We start from the raw sequence: 17685 nt of genomic DNA, 5'->3' as shown, positions 1-17685 counted from the left end.
ACTTCACAGAATCACAGAATAATTTAGGTTGAGACATTGGAGGTTCATCTGTTCCAACCACTGCTCAGAGCAGGGACAGCTAGATCAGTTTGCTCAGGTCTTTGTCAGGTTTAGTTCTGAGTATCTCCAAGGTATATATGTGTGTATATATATATATATGATATATCACAAGTTCCAAAACTTCTCTGGGCAACTGGTGCCAATATTTGACCATCCTAATGGTGAATTTTCTCTTCCCTTGTATCTAATTGGATTTACAATGCTGCAACTTGTTCCCATTGCCTTTCATCCTACAGCTGTGTACCTCAAAAAAGAGTCTGGCTTCACTTTCCTGTCAAGTAGATGAAGCCAGCAGCAAGCTTTCCTAGCCTTAGCCTTTTTTTCTTCAGGTTGAACAAACCCAGCTCTGACAGTCTTTCGTCCTATGTCAAGTGCTTCAGCCCTCTGACCATCTTGATGACCCTCTGCAGGGCTTGCTCTGGTAAGCCCATGACTTTCTTGTGCTGGGGAACCCCAAATGGAGCAGAGTAGTCTCACAGGTGTGGATTGGAGAAGAACAATCACTTGCCTTGATCTGCTGGCTATGTCCTTTCTAACACATTAGCCCAGTATGAGGGTGGTCTCCTTGGCCACAAGGACACACTGCCTACTCATGTCTGATTTGTTGTCCAACAGGACCCTGGAGTTCTTTTCTGCAAGGGCCATCCCTGTCCAGTTAGCCCCAGCCTGCCTTGTTGCAGAGGGTTACTCCATCCCAGCTCCAGGACTTTACATTTAGCTATGTTGAATGGTATGAGACTCCTGTCAGATAAACTTTCTCCAGCCTGCCAAGGTCACTTTGAAGAGTAGCCCTCCAGCATATCATCCACAAACTTCTTGAGAGTGTACTTTATTCCATTATCCAGGCTATTAATTAAAGACATTAAACATTATCTGTCCAGTATGAATCCCTGAAGAATGCTGCTAGTAACAAACCACCAGCTGGACTTTGTGCTGCTGGTCACAAACCAGGAGATTAGTGGTCCAGCTAGTTGTCACCCATGTTACCTATCATTCACTTACCTGGTTTGGCTATAAGGATGCTGTGGGAGACCAAGTCAGACAAGCCTGCTTGTTCTGTCTCCTTCCCTAACAACTACCGGAGAACAGCCCATTGGATATGGTATACTTAATCCCATGTCTACAGATGACCCAAGTTCAAGATCTTGTCCACATTCCTATGGCGTAAGCAATGGTAAACCTTTCTCACTTGTAATTTTTGTCCTTTTCGCTTTTATAGAAATAACTATACATCAGTACAGATAATTGAACCAGGACCTCCAAATTCACAGATCTGTGCCAAAAGCACTATGTAGCAAAGTCAGTCTCTCTAGACCTTCCAGTTCTGTAGGGTACTCCGTCTTGTATCTGAAATTCATTGAATGAAACAAACCTGCAGTTCCTCTGCAGTCTTTAAATAGGAAAATACGATGAAAACAGAGAAAAAAAAAAAAAAAAGACTGCAGCCTTGTTTAGTTGTGATTTGTCTTGCTAAGCTCTTGATGTGTATTCAGGCAAGTCCAATGAGTTGATGCTATTTCAATTAAATTGTTTTATACCAGCCTGAGGACGTGCAGATTAGTTTAAGAAAATACGGGGCAAAGGAGAGATACAGGGTGAGATAACAGGGGAGCGGCAGGTCTGTTCCACCCTTCCCACCCTTCCCAGTATCTTTACTTCCATGTACAGCATCAGGTGGGGCCATGCCAGAAGAGCAGCTGAAGAATCCACAACTGGGATCAAATATAAGTCAAAGGACGGGTAAGGAGACACACAAGGTGGGTCACTGCCATCACTAATGCAGGAGATAGAGGAATCCACCAAAAATGTCCAGGGCTGCTGAATCAGAGCTTGTTTTTCACTCTTGCTTCTGAGTCTTATTCTTGCCAGCAGCAATGGAGAGCTGTATTTAAACTGCCATTTCATATCCAGGATTACAAATATGACTCAGGTAAATGAGGGCAAGTACATGCAGGTCTGCTGCAGGGAAGTACATGTAAGAAAATGAATTTACACGGGTTTTTATTCCTATGAAAACAGAAGAATTTGGAGCTAAAAATAGGCATCTAGTTATTGTTACCTGCCTTTTTTTATATTCTCTGCCCCAATTCCTATCAGTAGAGGAAAAATAAAAATCCTAGGTAACAAATGCATATAAAAAATTACTTATTCTTTCTAGCAAGCGTTTAAACGGCCATCACAGATGTCTTTTTTATGATCAGGGCAATTGGTCTGGAGGAGTTAGTTTAGCCAGATAATTAGTTTTATTAATTTTCATTACTGATGGTTTTTAATAATAAAGTAAGCCACTCATAAAATAAATAAATACATAAATAAATAAATATATAAATAAGCTCTGAAGTACTGGCTTAAAGGATTTTGACATAAAAAAGACTGAAGGACTTTAGGTTATAAAGAGTCTGCCGTGTTTCTGCATCTAGAAAACCTAGAAAACTGTACTAGAGTCTCCTCTTAATTGGAATGTTTTGTACGATATCAAAAACTAGAAACAGTTCCCACTGTCTAGCAGAAGTAATTAAGCTTACTGTTTATTTTAAATGGTGCCTGTGTTTTCAAAGTAAAGCATGACTTTAAAGATGTCATTTTGAACCTCCCTGACCTTCCTCCCCAGACCATTTGAAGCCCTTGAGGTAAGCAGAAGTGACAGGAGTTCAGCACCCTTTGAAAACTCTGGTAGCAGCTCTGTAATGTGGGATCTGTACCTGCTATTGCAATTTGAAGATCAGAAGATTAACACAGCAAAGCTCAGAGATCTTGATGGAGGGTAGATTGTAACAGAGCAGCAAAGCCAGAGTTACAATTCCAGATTCCCCAATGATGTGTTCAAGTACAGCAGCTCACACTGCCTTTCCAGAATAGAAGAGCATACAAAAGGCAGACCAGCACTAAAATAATCCATTTATTTCTTGGGGTATTTCACCTGCAACTCCTTCCAAAGGAATTCGCAAAGATACTGGTATGGCAGTAGCAAGGTGAGAGATGTGGCAGCTTATGGGTGCGTAACATCTCTGCACGACAGTAAGACAGTACCGGCTGGGGCAGGCAGCTGGCATGGAGCACCCTGTGGGCAATCCCTGACCTTTTTTAAGAACTACAGCACGTAACACCTCTATCTTATAAATGAACTGAAACTACAGTTTCAGTATAGAAAGACATTGAGGTGCTGGAGCCGGTCCAAAGAAGAGCAACAAAGCTGGTGAAGGGTGTGGAGAAGTGTTGTGAGGAGCAGCTGAGGGAACTGGGAGTGTTTAGGCTGGAGAAAAGGAGGCTCAGGCTTGCTCTGCACAAACCACCTGAAAGGAGGATGCAGACAGGTGGGAGTAGGTCTCTTCTCCAGGTAACAAGCGACAGGACAAGAAGAAATGGCATCAAAATGGGCCAGGGGCCAGGGGAGGTTTAGATTAGATATTAGGAAAAATATCTTCACTGAAAGGATGGTCAAGCATTGGAACAGGCTGTGCAGGGAGGTGGTTGAGTCACCATCCCTGGAGGTGTTAAAAAAATGTGTAATATTTAGAAGCATGTTTTAGTGGTGGACTTGGCAGTCCTGGGTTAACACTTGGACTTGATGATCTCAAAGGTCTTTTTCAACCTAAATGTTTCTATGATTCTACAGCCAAAATTATCTCCATTAAACAACTCAACCAAGCTTCTTGTACCAACGGCAATATTAGTAATGGGTTTGAGTCTCAGAGTGAGCACGGGAGGGGCTGGGGCTTGTTCCCACAGCATTGGCTGTGACCTGGGTGCTGGTTTGGAGAAGTGAGCAACTCGCTGCTCAGCCCCCTGTGCTGGGCAGTGTCACTGGACACGTAATCCAGCTGAAATGCACGTCCTTGCCAAAAGGGGTGGTTTTGTCCCTGGCCATTTGCCTCCCTTGAACTGAGTGTGGTAAAAGTGCAACTGCAGGATGACTTGGATCAGATCATTTGTCCAAAAGAAAATAAATGATTCTGTTTGTATGGTTTTATTAGAGGGGAGGTGGTAAGAACATGTGGCAAGGGATAGGCCTGCCTCTTTTAATGTCAATCAGCAGCATTATTGAATAAAAAGCAAAGTAAGGCTGTAGCTACACAAGTGATGTAGACCGAGGCAAAAAAAGCAACTTGTTGTATTGGATTTGTTTGCACATTTCTAATGTGTCCTTCATAACTCAGCAGAATTACTTTAAATAGACATTTGAAAGTATCTTAGCTGGAAATCAAATTAAAACATAACAAGGTTATACACAGAACATATTTAAGATTTTTGTTCTGCATTTGTGTACAAGAATCCAGAATAAAATCCTGGTTTCCTTTACCTGGATTGTAATGCCTTTATTATCTGTGGTACACTGGTGTTTGCAACTCTCTTGATTACTATTGGGAAGTGGTGTTATTAAACAGGGGTCTCTTATTCTTAACAAAAGTTCCCTAGAAACTGACAGGGCTAAAGGATTTAAAGGTCTCATTCTGAAATGCAGATCGTATCTTTTTATTAAGAATTTCTTCAGGGATATTGGAAATGTAAAGTTGACATTTCAAGAGCGATCAGCGCAAGGAAAGCACACAGTGTTAGGCAGAGGACAGCCAGATTCTCCTGGCATTATTCATAAAGAAAAATATTGGGAGCTCATGTGAATCAGCCGGTAGGAGGTTGCAGTGTGCCAGTAATATCATAGTGCTCTTGAGCATATTTGGGAAATGCAGAGATTCAAAATAGGTCTAAGCTTTTGATTTAATTGCTTGTCTTTCTACTAGTCCTATTTTTCTCCTCTGTTTGTTTTACTTTCTTGCCTTATCACCCTTTACCATAAGAAATAACAACACAGATTTTGGCCCTATATTTTGCGTCTGCCTACAGAGATAACTTTCTGTAACTGCCATTTTCATTTTGGTATTTTCCCCTTCCTTATCACACTACACACATGCTACCTCTTCCAAATCTCCTTACAAAGTATGCTAAAAATGTGCTTTTACATGTTTGACAGAACTCTAGCGGGCATAAGATCACTGATCAATAAAAAGAAGCTGTCTAAACAAAATCTTCATATTTATTTTTAGTTCATCTACATTTTATTTCAGTGGTTGTGCAAATTTTAATTTGGTTGCACAGTTTGCATGTGTAATTGTCCCTCTCACCCGTTTTTTCTGCTTCTCCTGCCTCCCTAGTCTGTAAACAAAATAAATAGAAATATGTCCGTGAGCTGATCATTTAAAAAAAATCACAATTTGGAATGTTTTCATTATATATCCGCTGTAGCTAAAAATATGCAGTTTTATATTTGGGAGCCTATTTTGCTGCACATTTACAAATCAGAGAGGTGAACACTCGTCTGCAGATTCCCAAGCTGGTGTCATTTGGGGAGGCTGTAGTACAAATTCCTCGGCAGCTGGGAAAGCAGGACAGGGTGCAAGGCAGCACTGATAGAGCTTCCCTGACGGAGGGAGACTCAAGGTGAGCCTCTGAACGCCCCTTTGGGTGGCCATGTGCTGTTCTGAGCCGCAGCCTGGTCCTACAGGGACACTACCAGACAGGCAGCAGGAAAAATTCCTCATTTCCTAGGGTTAGGGTGATTGACTTCATTCAAGGCATTCTTGGTTCTTTTTGCTTTAGATAAGTGTGGTTTCTGGTCTGTAGCTTGTTCATATGCCCTTGCCCTGAAGCAGTACAAGAAGCGATTGTACCCAGACGAGTATGGCTGCTTGTGAACCACACTGTTGTGTCTTACTTTTGAGTGCAACATCCCATAATGTTAGATATTCAGGTACTGTAATAATAAATGCAGAATTAAAGCTCACAGAAGGTAGGCTGAATTAAGGATCCTAGTCTAACTTGTACATGTTCTAAGACACTTACAATAAGCCATGATTCATCTATACAAACACAGCATATATGCTTAATATGCCCCGAATAATCTTCCACATGTACAGAGAAGATAAACACATCTATAGAAGAAACCTTCACTTCTGTTGTCCTTGCACATGAGAATTTTGGAAGCACTCCAGCAACAAGGCATCCATCAATCATCTGTTTCTTCCGCTCTCCTGCAAGGTTTATTGCCAGTTCCACCTGTGCGTGTCCCAGCTCAGACCCATGCAGGAGACTCTGCTCTGCCCTGTGGACACCCAAGGACAGCACTCCAGGAGGTGTATCCCAGGGGGCTCTTAGCACCTTGTCAGCTTGACCCCTTAATAAATTGCGTGGCAGTTCATTGTGGGGCACTGTGGCTGTCCCCATTGAGGTTTTGGGTAACATGGTAATCAAAAGGCCTTTGGCTGTGCGTGCTTCTCCTTTCTGACTGTTGTAGCTATGGCCAGGCGTGTAGCTGGCGTGTGAAGATGCACTGTTCTGCAATGGGTTATGCCATTCTTGCAGCACGGTGTAGATAGTGTGGGAGATATTTGTGGAATATTACAAAATAGCTTGTGACCCAAGACAGCAATGGTGAGATCATGAATGCCGAATACTGACAGGACCGCCGGGGCGGCAGCTGTTGCCTGTTGCAATCCCCGTGGCACAGCTGCATGCAGACAGGAATGTCTGGCACGGAGGGAGTACACCAGTGAGGGGATTACATGGTCATGGAGATTAAGACAACCAGGAATGCATCGAGTAGTTTTGCATAAGGCTCTTGAGGTTAGCTAGAGGCAGCTGTGCAGATGCAGGTTTTGAACGTCATCCCAGCCCAGAAGTTAGGTGCCATCACTAAACTGTGACAGGTTTAAATAGTGGCTTTAATGAGTGGCTGCCCTAGTGCTAAAAGTCAATACGCAGTGTCCCTGTGGGGATTTGAGGGGGGACCCAGGGATGATGAACATGACTAGTGCGTAAGATAGTATTTGCCTCAAGAAGAGTTAGTTTAGCCGAGTTGGCCTGGTGGTGGCATTATTTGTTTGCTTTGAGGAGCACATCAATACAAAGGATTGCAGACGTAAGGTGACCTCAGAAGCAGGTAGGAGAGGATCTGCTGGCAATGTGCATGATGCTGACATGACCAGGAGGTCTGCCATTTACCTGCTGGAGGAGATGGAGTCTCTCCTTTTGCACTGAAGAGAATAATTACCTTTTCAGTGCCAGTACTTGCAGTTACCTGCTGCTGTTTGTGGGACCACATCCTGGGATGATTGCAACCAGAAGAAAACCATATCACTGGTTTGATTGGTAGAGTGCACATCTGACTGACTGAAGGCTAGCTAGATGGTGGTGCCTGCAAAGCTGTTGAGTGTCAGTGTGCTCAGTGTCCTTGAATGCACCAAGAAAGTGCAAGCTTCATCACTGCTCGCTAGCTGCTCAGTACCCCTATAGCGGGGAGTGCAGTGCTGAGTGATGTTGCAGTTGCTTATTTTGACACTGCTTATGTGTTCCTGTATGAGACTTAAAATATGACTAGAAACCCTCGATACAGGTTTGTGCCTCTTCTTAATTAAGCTGTCAGAGACTGGTGTAGTTCTGGGTCATAACATTTGATTAAAAAGTAAGTAAGCATTAAAATACCAGCATTTCAAGTGTTCTGGTAGCCATTAAGTGGTGTGGAATAGGCAAGAAGATTGGGAAGTGCAGTGGCCTTTGTAAGCTGAGCATCAAGCAGTGAGTGATAATGGAAGTGGAGTCTCCAGCAGGGACGCTGCCATCAAACACACCATCTACAGAGCCAGGAACTCCACATAAAAGCCTGGCCTAATTTGTGTGATCAAAGCTTCTTGTCAGATTCAAGTGCAGACTTTCTCCACCTAGGCTGTTTGTAGGACAATGTGTGTCTGGCGGGGGGAGTGTTCAAGGGCCCATTCAACAAGTGTGGAATGCTATTTGTTTAATGCCAAACCTCCTGAGTGGGGTTAGATGTACTTGCCAATGTCAACTATCTTAATCTGAGCCCTAAATGCTGCAATAATACTTTTCTCAGATGCAATGTCAAAGTTAAGCAGCATGAAAGTGTGGCAAGGCTTGTGGCGTAGGGTATCTTATTAATCAATATCATTGCTTTGCATATTAACTGCCTCAACAGTGTCCTTATTAAAATTTTAACTTGCTATTTAAAGTAAACATGATGGTGTTTGCTTAGCAATAGGTAACAAGGACAGTTCATGAACACCAGACCCAGCAAAGGCTTCTTTGTGGTGAGTTTGTACGGCAGGGTTGAGCTTTGTGCAGATTTTCTTTGGCTTAATAAGGATAGACTTTGTGCCGAAGCCTTTTCTTTAGTGAGCCACTAAGAGGCTCTCTTTCCATTACCCTGCTGCTTATTTTCACAAAACTTGTAAGAGTTTAATACCTTTGAGCCATCTGTCTCTCTTTCAAATCAGCCAATTCATTCAAAAGTTATGGGGGGAGGTGATGGGGTGCCTGACACAGACAGACAAGACAGACCAACACACAAAGCATGCCTGTGAGCAGCATTTCTGTAGGAAACCAGGCTAAATATGCATTGCACAAATTCCTAGAAGAAATCTTTGTGGACTAGATCAGTTTCGGATAATTTTTGGCAAGTTTTAAATTAAAAATAGCGTTATAATAATAAGTAGAAGAGAATTTCAACTTATAAATGGGAATCTGCCCCTAGTTTTCAAATGCAGCATGAGAGAAAGCCCAAAACAAGGCCTGGGAAATGGTATTTGTTCAAGAAAAGCATACTCAGGTAAAGGAACCATCCAGCTGTGGCAGTGGGATCTGCTTGGGAACCTGCATCTAATGGATTTGGTCATCTGACTTGCCAGTTCACAGACCTCTTTTGCAATGCCATTATTTACATTTCATAGTGTCATATCTGTCCAGGAACTCTGGCATTACTTGGGGAGTTCAGATCTGCTCACTGTAAGTCTCTTAAATCAGCCCATGTCAGCTCAGGGTAGAGTGCTGTTCGCATCGCAGCCACAGTGCCATTGCTCCAGGCTTTCAGCAGACATTTGACAAAATAAATGTACTGCCTCAAAAAGTGTTCAGTGGTGGCTGTAACCCTTATCTTTATGCATCGTGTGTAGTTCCACCCAAACAAAGGAGGTTATGTTGAGCAACTGGGTGAGTCACTGTAGGTTTGAAGCTGAGTGTAGGCTTAGGGACAACAGTTGGTTACAACAGACGGGAGGAGCACATGCTAAGAAAGATACGATTATTGGCAATTGCCAGAAGCACATGATATGTACATGCGGCTTATGATGTCTACATATACCATGTTTCTACCCTACTCAGTAATTAAAAAATTGAAACATTTTCCAGTGGGAAATTTAGGTTTCCCATGTTAAAAAGTGGTATATAATTGCATTAGATGGTAAAATGAGACTACCATATAACATTTGTCTCTACTTTGCCCTGTAATAGGGACAAAAATATTCTTAGGTCATAAATACCAATGGACCTTAGTCATAATTGTATAGTTGCTTCATTATGTTACTGTAATGCAGCAGGGTAGTAGTCTTCATGACTGTTTGGAAAGTCCACACCCAGGGCTGAGTCCTGGACTGATAATCCTGCATGCAAAGGTCACCGAGTGGCTGGGTCAGTGCTCTTGGGCATCTAAAATCCAGCCTGTTGCTGCAAAAAATCAGAAGTTACGTCCTGTATGATTTTCACATGGGATGTGGCTACCATAGCACATACCCTGTATGTGGAGCATCTGATCTCCCTGGTCAGAGGCAGAAGCAAGCTGGAGCTTCTTTCCAAGCGGGGTCCTGTGCAGGACCCCAGTGGCCCATGCATTAGGTGGCACTACAATGCACAGTTTAAACCCTTTGGACTGCTTCCCCATTTGTTACCTCTACACTTTGTGATTTATTAAGTAATGATACAACAGAGAAGAACAGATACAGTGGTACAAGCTTTCAGCATTAAGTCCATTTTGTAATAGTTTAATGCCTGGAAATTCCTTTAAGATCAGTATCACCACCGAGGCTGAATCAGGACCAGAGGTACTGGGTGTATTTACCCAAGCACGGTGTCTCAGGTACAGGCAGCCCACCACATCAGGTACAAATAACATCTCTTCCCAAGCCCTGCAATGAGCGGGTTCTTTCATCTGGTGGCAACAGCTTAACAGGATTGCAAAAGCTGTACATGCCAGTCATCCCATGGCAGGGTAATTTCTAATGACTTGCCTCTCTATTGTGCCTCATCAGTGGAGGAAACCATCACACAGCTCATCAGAGTGAATTTAGCCCCATTTGTACTCATCTGTCAAGTGTCTTGGTTCTTGTTTAAGCATCTCACTTATCATGGCAAGGAGGTACTAAAGGTTATTGTTGTCCTGTCTTCTTTTAATTCTAGCAGGGCTGTATTTTAATAAATGGTGACAAAAGTAAACAAGTATCAGAATAGAAAATGAATGATTGTATTCTACCAGAGCTATTACTTAGCATCCCACAAATCAGTTGGTTAGTAGCTATAACGAGCTATTGCTGAGGACTTGCATTAGCAATAGCCTTGTTTCCAAGGCTTTGATATATATATCCAGTCTTTGCTACCTTATTAATATTCACAGGGTGAGAGAAATATAACCATGGATCTCTCTCTAGCAATAGACCATTTGGGAAGGACACAAAAGTATTGATTTCTGTTTTACAGTGTTCAGTGGTCATTAATTTCTCCACACCAGTTGCCATAATTAAGTTAAGGCTCTCTCTCCTGAGTGTGAACAAATGATAGCATACCATGCAGTCAGGGGCTTGACGTGCAATGAATAAAACCAGATTTTTCACCCCAGCTTCCACCTTTCAGGGAAAGTGAAGACTTTTCCTGTAACTCTTAACTGTCTTCATATCTATACATAAAGGGTAGGATCTGAATTGATGAAAACTTGGGTAATTAATATTGCCTGACACAACGTGGTGACTGAGTATCTTTACAGGGCTTTGTGTCCCCAGGATCCAGATGCGCTCAGGCCATCTGCATGCTGGGACAGATTCAAGTACTCAGGGTGGGGGGTGGTGTGTGTCCGTCCTGAGCAGAGCTGGAGGAGGTATGTCTCCAGCAGAGAGAGGGACCAAACTGAGTGTCTCAGACTTTACATTAGTTACTTGCTCCAGGTCCTCTTTCTTGCTGGAGATTCCCACACTGACCTCGGTGAGAAAATCAGGCAGCTCAATGCCATTCTGCATTAATTTTATTTCTCCTTTAATTTCTTCATGTCTCTGAAACCAGATTTTCTTCTAACTTGGTGTATTCCTTAGAGCTCAATGAGATCTGTGAAATGTTTTTCTAATACTGAGCAATTATGGAGCTTTTTGGATGCAAGTCCCAGCGAAAATGGTCTCATATGTGTGTCTGATTTTAGAACAGGTAAACTGTTTGAATTTACATTTACATGCATGAAAATCATCTCTGGGCTGAGAGTAAGCCCAGAAAGTGTCAGCCCCAAAGGCACTAGTTTGACAGAACTTCTAGGAAATGTAAATGAGGGTTAAGAACTGAATTTGTTGTTAAGCAGTTATCTTCAAAGCAACTAATACTGACTAATCTTCTGCACAAAATGATGAAGTTCTCTTGCATGGGAGACAGGCTGCAAAATCCTCCGGTAGCTGCAGTCGTGTGATATGCTCAGTCTTCAGCAATGGAAAAAAGATCTGAGATTAGGCAGGGCAAGAGTGTGGAACACTGGCTGGAGACTCAGGCTTTGCAGAAATTTTGCAGCCAAAACTAGAGTGAAGCAATGCCTGGTAGAAAGGGCTGCACGAGCAGGCTGGGGATGGCTCTTTGCCTGTGGAGGCTGAGGCTGTTGTTCTCCGACGCCTTTGCCCCTCCCAGGATGATTTAATTCAGGTTCGAGCAAGTAGTGTCAGTGCCCAAACTCATGTTCAGACTGAGATCCAAACCTTCCTCAACAACTCTGCTGAACAAAATAAGCATGCAAAATGACAGGCTTGCACTACATTATTAGGAAGGGAGTGTCCTCTGCTCTGGAGAGAGGCTTCCTTCGTATTTTACTTTCACTGATTCGCTGATGATTTATTACATCCAAATAAATGCTTTTTCTTCTTAAGCTTCAGCTTTGGAAAATTACAATTCTACATTTTCAAAGCCACTTTAGTTCTTGTGGTGTGCAGTTTAATAAAATAGCTATGTTAGGGACATCTGTGCAAGAAGTACTACTAATCTGAAAAACTTGGAATACAACTTGCTGAAGTTTTATTTGAGTTTTATGATAAACAAGTCCTAAATGTATATAAAAAGGCAGGAATCCAAAATGTAATGGTTGTCATTTAAATGACAATAGTATGAGTTAAACATGTGCTTTCTTTTTAAAGGTAATAGAGTCCTGCTTTTTGCAAATTAGGTAATGGAAATCATGTTCTTTACTGGAAGTAAAATCCTACTTTGTTGCTCTATTTCGGTGTCTCTGGTGTTGGTCTCAGTGCTGCCCCCTTTCCTAGGCATCTGGCATTCAATGATTTGTATGTTTCAATTACGTTGCTATAAAAAATGAGTAGCTTGAGGGCACTGGTTTATTACTGGTATCCAACTCTGTTTTCATTTACTAAATGACATTCTGAAAGCTTCTATTCTGAACATAATCACCTTAGGGTATCCACTGAGCACAGCCCTGGATGATTCAATTATTGCTGAATGCTCTTCTCTCCCCAGAACACAGAGCTTCACGCATTAGCAGCATGTTTAGTGTTTCACAGTTGTTCTCTTTGCGCTCGTCAGGGTTTTCCCAGGAACATGCTGGAAGGATACAACTTGCTGCTGCTTCTTGAAAACATGTTATCTTTATGTCTCCTTTCACAGTAGCTGACTTCTCCAGATGAGCGTGTTAAACCTGATGGACGTATTTTTTATTGTTTCTTTACAACTACGCTTTCCCCTTACTGTTTATGAAACCTTTGCATACTTTTCATAAAGCTAAATTACAGGAATTTACAGGACATGCTTTGTCCACATGGATTATCAGACAGAAATGTAGTTTCCACAAAGTTTTCTTGGGAGCTAGTGTTAGAGAAACAAAATCACCATCAGCACATTGCTCTGTTTCCAAAACTGTCCCATATTCCACATAACACAAAACAGTCAAGACCAAGAGGTAAACCATGAATTTCAGAGCTGCAGGAGGTCTGCAATTTACAGTCAGAGCCATCAACAAATTTGCAGAGCTATGACAATTGATTTTATATTTGAGAACAAAAGGCTAAAAAGAAGGAACGTGTCAAAGCTCACACATCCTTTCTGAAGAGCCATCAGGAGTGAATTCATTAGCAAGTGCTGAACTTCAGTGTTTTTGATTTTGTACTATTTTTCAGATTTCAGTTAACCTGGTACCCCACGCTTACTAGACAATTTTTGAGTAACAAAACAGTAGCCACTGACTGATCTGCTGTGTATTTGAGGATTTCCTTAGTCATTAGTGAAAATTGCAATGTGCAGGTTAGCTGAAGTCCTTTAGCAGTAGTTACCCAAGATAATCTTGTGCACCCCTCTCTCCTGACCCCTCAGCTGCTGCTGCTATTCCACTGCCAGTACTGATCCACCATATCCCTGGATGTGTGCTTCTCCTTCCTGACTAATCTGGGTAAACACACTCAACACAAGTTAGGAATCTTTTTCCCCTCTGCCTTGCTCCTCCACACCTCAGTTGCCCCAGCAGCTCAGGCCAAACACACACACCAGAGTATTACTGGGCACACTGGTATTTTAGTCACTCAGACTTAAACTTTCCCAGGCCTTTTATGATGATGTGGTAGGCTTGAAATATTTAGTCAAAGCACACCAGATTTGATAAACCTCTGATGACCCTAGGTGTCCTTCAACAGCTCCAGCTGGTGGGCTGCTCAGGGAGCCAGAGCTGTCAGGTTTCCCTGAGCTGGTACAGGGTCAAGTTTCCAGTTTCCCTGTGCCCTAGTCAGGAGCCTGAAAATCACAGCTAGACTTTCACATGTGCAGCTCAGGACACTTCTGCTTATGTGAGCTGAGTCCATGGACTTAAGACAGGTAACCTCAGAACCTCTCAAAACTGTCAAGGCTGAAGCTCATGACAGATGCTGGCTACTGCTCCTGGCTGCTGTTGTCAATCACTTGGGTCTTGATTTTATAACAAAGAATGTGGCATTGCATCCTTGTCCTTCAGATGGGAAATCAAGAAGCACTGGCAAAGGCCTGAACCAAACACCCTTTTTCTGGTCTTTTTGAAAGATGAGTATGTTTGAATTACAATTTGGAAGAAAATAAAGAAAAATCTATTTTGATCCTGCTGAAAAATAAACTGAATTTCTATGTCTCTTGTGTGTGGAAAATAGCGTAGACACTTACCTTCCCAGCTGCTCAGCAGCCCCAGAGCAAATGGAAAACTTTGAGAAATAATGGCAGCATTCATGAGTCTCAGGAGGAACAAAACCTTGACAGAATATGGAAGCAGAGATGGCCTTCCTGATGACCAGAAAATCTGTAGGTTTTTTTTCTCTTTTCCAACCTGAAAATATATTTTTATTTCTAAAAGAATATGAATGGCATACTAATTCCCCTGGGACTGATGTTTGCATCCATTCAAGCTTGGAAGCCAACAAAAATGTATTAGAGATTAATTTCTATTCTGTAGTACATATGCTGTTGTAAAAAAATGGAATACAAGAGGAAGTTAAGGCCTAAAATATGAATCAAGGCTTTATGAAGGTATTGCTAAAGTCTTGCCATCTGTGAAGAGACAAGGTTTAATATTTCTTCCATCTGCAATTCAATGAACTTGCATCAATTCAAATCTGATTAAATCAAAGGGGTAGTCACTTCCAATTATTTTTATTAATGACCACAGCTATAATCACTGTAAACATAAAGTTTCTGACACTTAATAGAAAGATTTGACCTCGTAAAGCTTAAACCCATTAGTTCATTTGGCCTGACCTCCTGTCTATCTAATGGCTAGTGATGAGGACAGAATTTGGTTGTTTAGCTTCAGCATCCTTCCATGACACTGTCCTTGTCATGCCTTGGAGACATTTTTTTTTTTTTTTTTTTAAATCAGAATCCACCACATTCCTTGGTAGTTTGATCTAGAGTTAACTTCTCTTGAATGAAAACCATACGCTTAACCATACGCTTAATTTTAATTTGAATTTGTCTGTCCTCACATTCCAGACATTCTTGTTGTGCTCTCTGCCTGGAATGGAGAGATCTTCACTGTCAGGTACCACTGTACTCTAATAAAACTATTTCTTCAAACTTCTTTTTTTAGATAGGCAAAATTACTGCTGCTCACTATGCCATTACTTTATCCAATAATCAAATAATTCCTATGGCTGTTTTTTGAAACCTCTCAATTCTTTTCCAAAAGGATGTCAAAGCTGTCCCCAACATCCTTCCCTAATTATTATTTCCCTGGCATATCCCTAAGGATCAAATTACCCCAACAATTTTTCCACAGCATTACACAGCTATTTCTCCACTCGGTCCGTTTTGGAATTGCTGACTTCATGACGACAGCATCTTTTTAAAGGATACAGTCACTCACCTGAAGAAGGAATGAGTTGTACCTCCTAAGGGCAGGGGCTCTTTGGCCATATCTGCTGTGATGGGGGGCAGGTGAGAAGGCACGGGAAACTTGAAAATCCCTTTGTGGTTGTCATGGAGCAGGATGCCAAGTTTGAGCTTGACAGTTCAGCAGCGTTGAAATGGAGCAGCAGGAAACATGAGGGCATTTGTGTGGGAAGTGTGCATGTGATGTGCCTCCCATTTGCTGGAATGCTAATACGTTGGGTTTTTTGCTCACAGTACGGATACATAATGATACTGCACTGATACTGGTTCTGTCACATCTGTAGTATGCTTCTAGTAACTTTCCTGAAAAATAGTGTATTTTAAGTTGAAAATCTCTTTTCACATCCATTCCTGTCCGAGTCAGCCTCTTGAAAATCCATTTAAAGAGCAAATGACAGGCCTCTGAAAAGAGAGGCAGGAAAATCTTAAAAGCACTAAATTCAGTGATTTGGAATAAAGGAAGCTTAAAACAGACAACATCTGTTGTTTTCAATCCCATGGGATTTTCTGCTTTTTTTCCAAATCCAAGCCCTTAACGAAGAGCAATGTCAGATTTAGAAAGGACAAAAAAAATGGTTTATACAAAATTAGAAATGCATCTGGAAATCTGAAATCCTTGAGTATGTAAGCCAGCGTCTGCTCCAGATCTTTCTTTGCTAATGGAGTGAGGTCCAAGTATTGTGTGATCACATCGGTTTTTATATGTTACCATATAGTTAATCAATCTACGTTGGGATGAACATTGGCTGAAGAAAAAAGATTTCAGTTTAATTTTTAATGGCCTGTTATGGCTTAACCCCAGCCAGCAGCTCAGTACCATGCAGCAGCTCTCTCACTCCCCCCCTCCCCACCACTCCCCAGTGGGATGGAGGGGAGAATCGGGAAAAACGTAAAATCCATGGGTTGAGATAAGAACAGTTCAATAACTGAAATAAAAATAACAACAACAACAACAACAATACTGGTAATGAAGGGGAGAGGGAGATCGAGGAATAAAACACAAGGAAAAAACAAGTGATGCACAACACAATTGCTCACCACTCACTGACCGATGCCAACCAGTCCCCGAGCAGTGATCGGCCCCCTCTGGCCAGCTCCCCTGTTTCTATATGGAGCATGGTGTGCTATGGTGTGGAATATCCCTTTGGCTAGTTCGGGTCAGCTGTCCTGGCTCTGCTCCCTCCCAGCTCCTTGTGCACCTCCTCACTGGCAGAGCATGGGAAGCTTTAAAAGTCTTTGATTTAGAGCAAGCGCTACTTAGCAACAACTAAAACATCAGTGTGTTATCAACATTATTCTCATGCTAAATCCAAAACACAGCACTGTAGCAGCTACTAAGAAGAAAAATTAACTCTTATGGCAGCTGAAACTGGGACGTGGCCAAAACCAGCTGCAACATTGGACCCAAAGGTTTTTAGAAAGTTGGGAGGTCTCTGCACAATGCTAAGTGGAATTGCTGTGGCATACAATAGCGTAGGCTACTGAAATGACTGTGGGACCACATAAATTTCAGTGAAATGCAAAATGTTTCCAAGAATAATCTAGATGCTAGATATACTCTTTTATAGTCAACAGGGGTTTTAATAATTAAATTTCAACATACTAAGTAGATACATATGCAAATCACATTATATCAAAATAATTTCCTGTATAAACTTTGTTTTCTTAAGTGTTTGGAAAACTTTAAAGCAGTTCTGAGGTATTAAGTCAACATACCAATGGCATTGCAGGACTCTTCAGGTATCCTGTGGTTTCCACCTTGAGTGTTAGAAAAGGAAGCGTAAAGGAAAGGATTCTGAAAATGGCTACAACACTTCACACTTTCCCTTGCTGCAGGTATAGGAATAGCCTTTGGGCAGTATAAGCTTGTTACATGCATTGACGTGTTTTTGTACATTGTGCCGTGAAGCCGGACCATGAAATTGCTGAATTATATAGTGATCTGGAAACAAACTGACCTGCTATGCAGATCTCTGGCTTAAGAGGGGAATGAAGTTGATTGCGTGATGTAAACCTGAGCTTTTTTGCCGTAATTATATCCCTGAAAATTTAAATTCTGTCCTGCTTGCAAGTGAAAGTCGCACCCTCAGTTATGTGAGGAAAACCCGCGAAAAATCTTTAGGTGATTTGTTTAGCGGTTGATCTTTACTGGAGGGGTCTGTCTTAAGTTACTGCTGTTCCTTTGTCAGC

General features: G+C 41.9%; 1 protein-coding gene across 3 annotated transcripts in view; it reads left to right on the top strand.

The window, feature by feature from the left end:
• STARD13 (StAR related lipid transfer domain containing 13) overlaps positions 1 to 17685 on the top strand; it is a 295778-nt gene that overhangs the window by 191549 nt on the left and 86544 nt on the right. The gene's annotated exons all lie outside the window — the stretch shown is intronic.

Source organism: Falco biarmicus, chromosome 2 (genome assembly GCF_023638135.1).
Source record: "Falco biarmicus isolate bFalBia1 chromosome 2, bFalBia1.pri, whole genome shotgun sequence".
In the NCBI taxonomy this organism is placed as follows: Eukaryota; Metazoa; Chordata; class Aves; order Falconiformes; family Falconidae; genus Falco; species Falco biarmicus.
The sequence above is the reverse complement of the archived record's forward strand: the minus strand, read 5'-3'. Positions and strand labels throughout refer to the sequence as shown.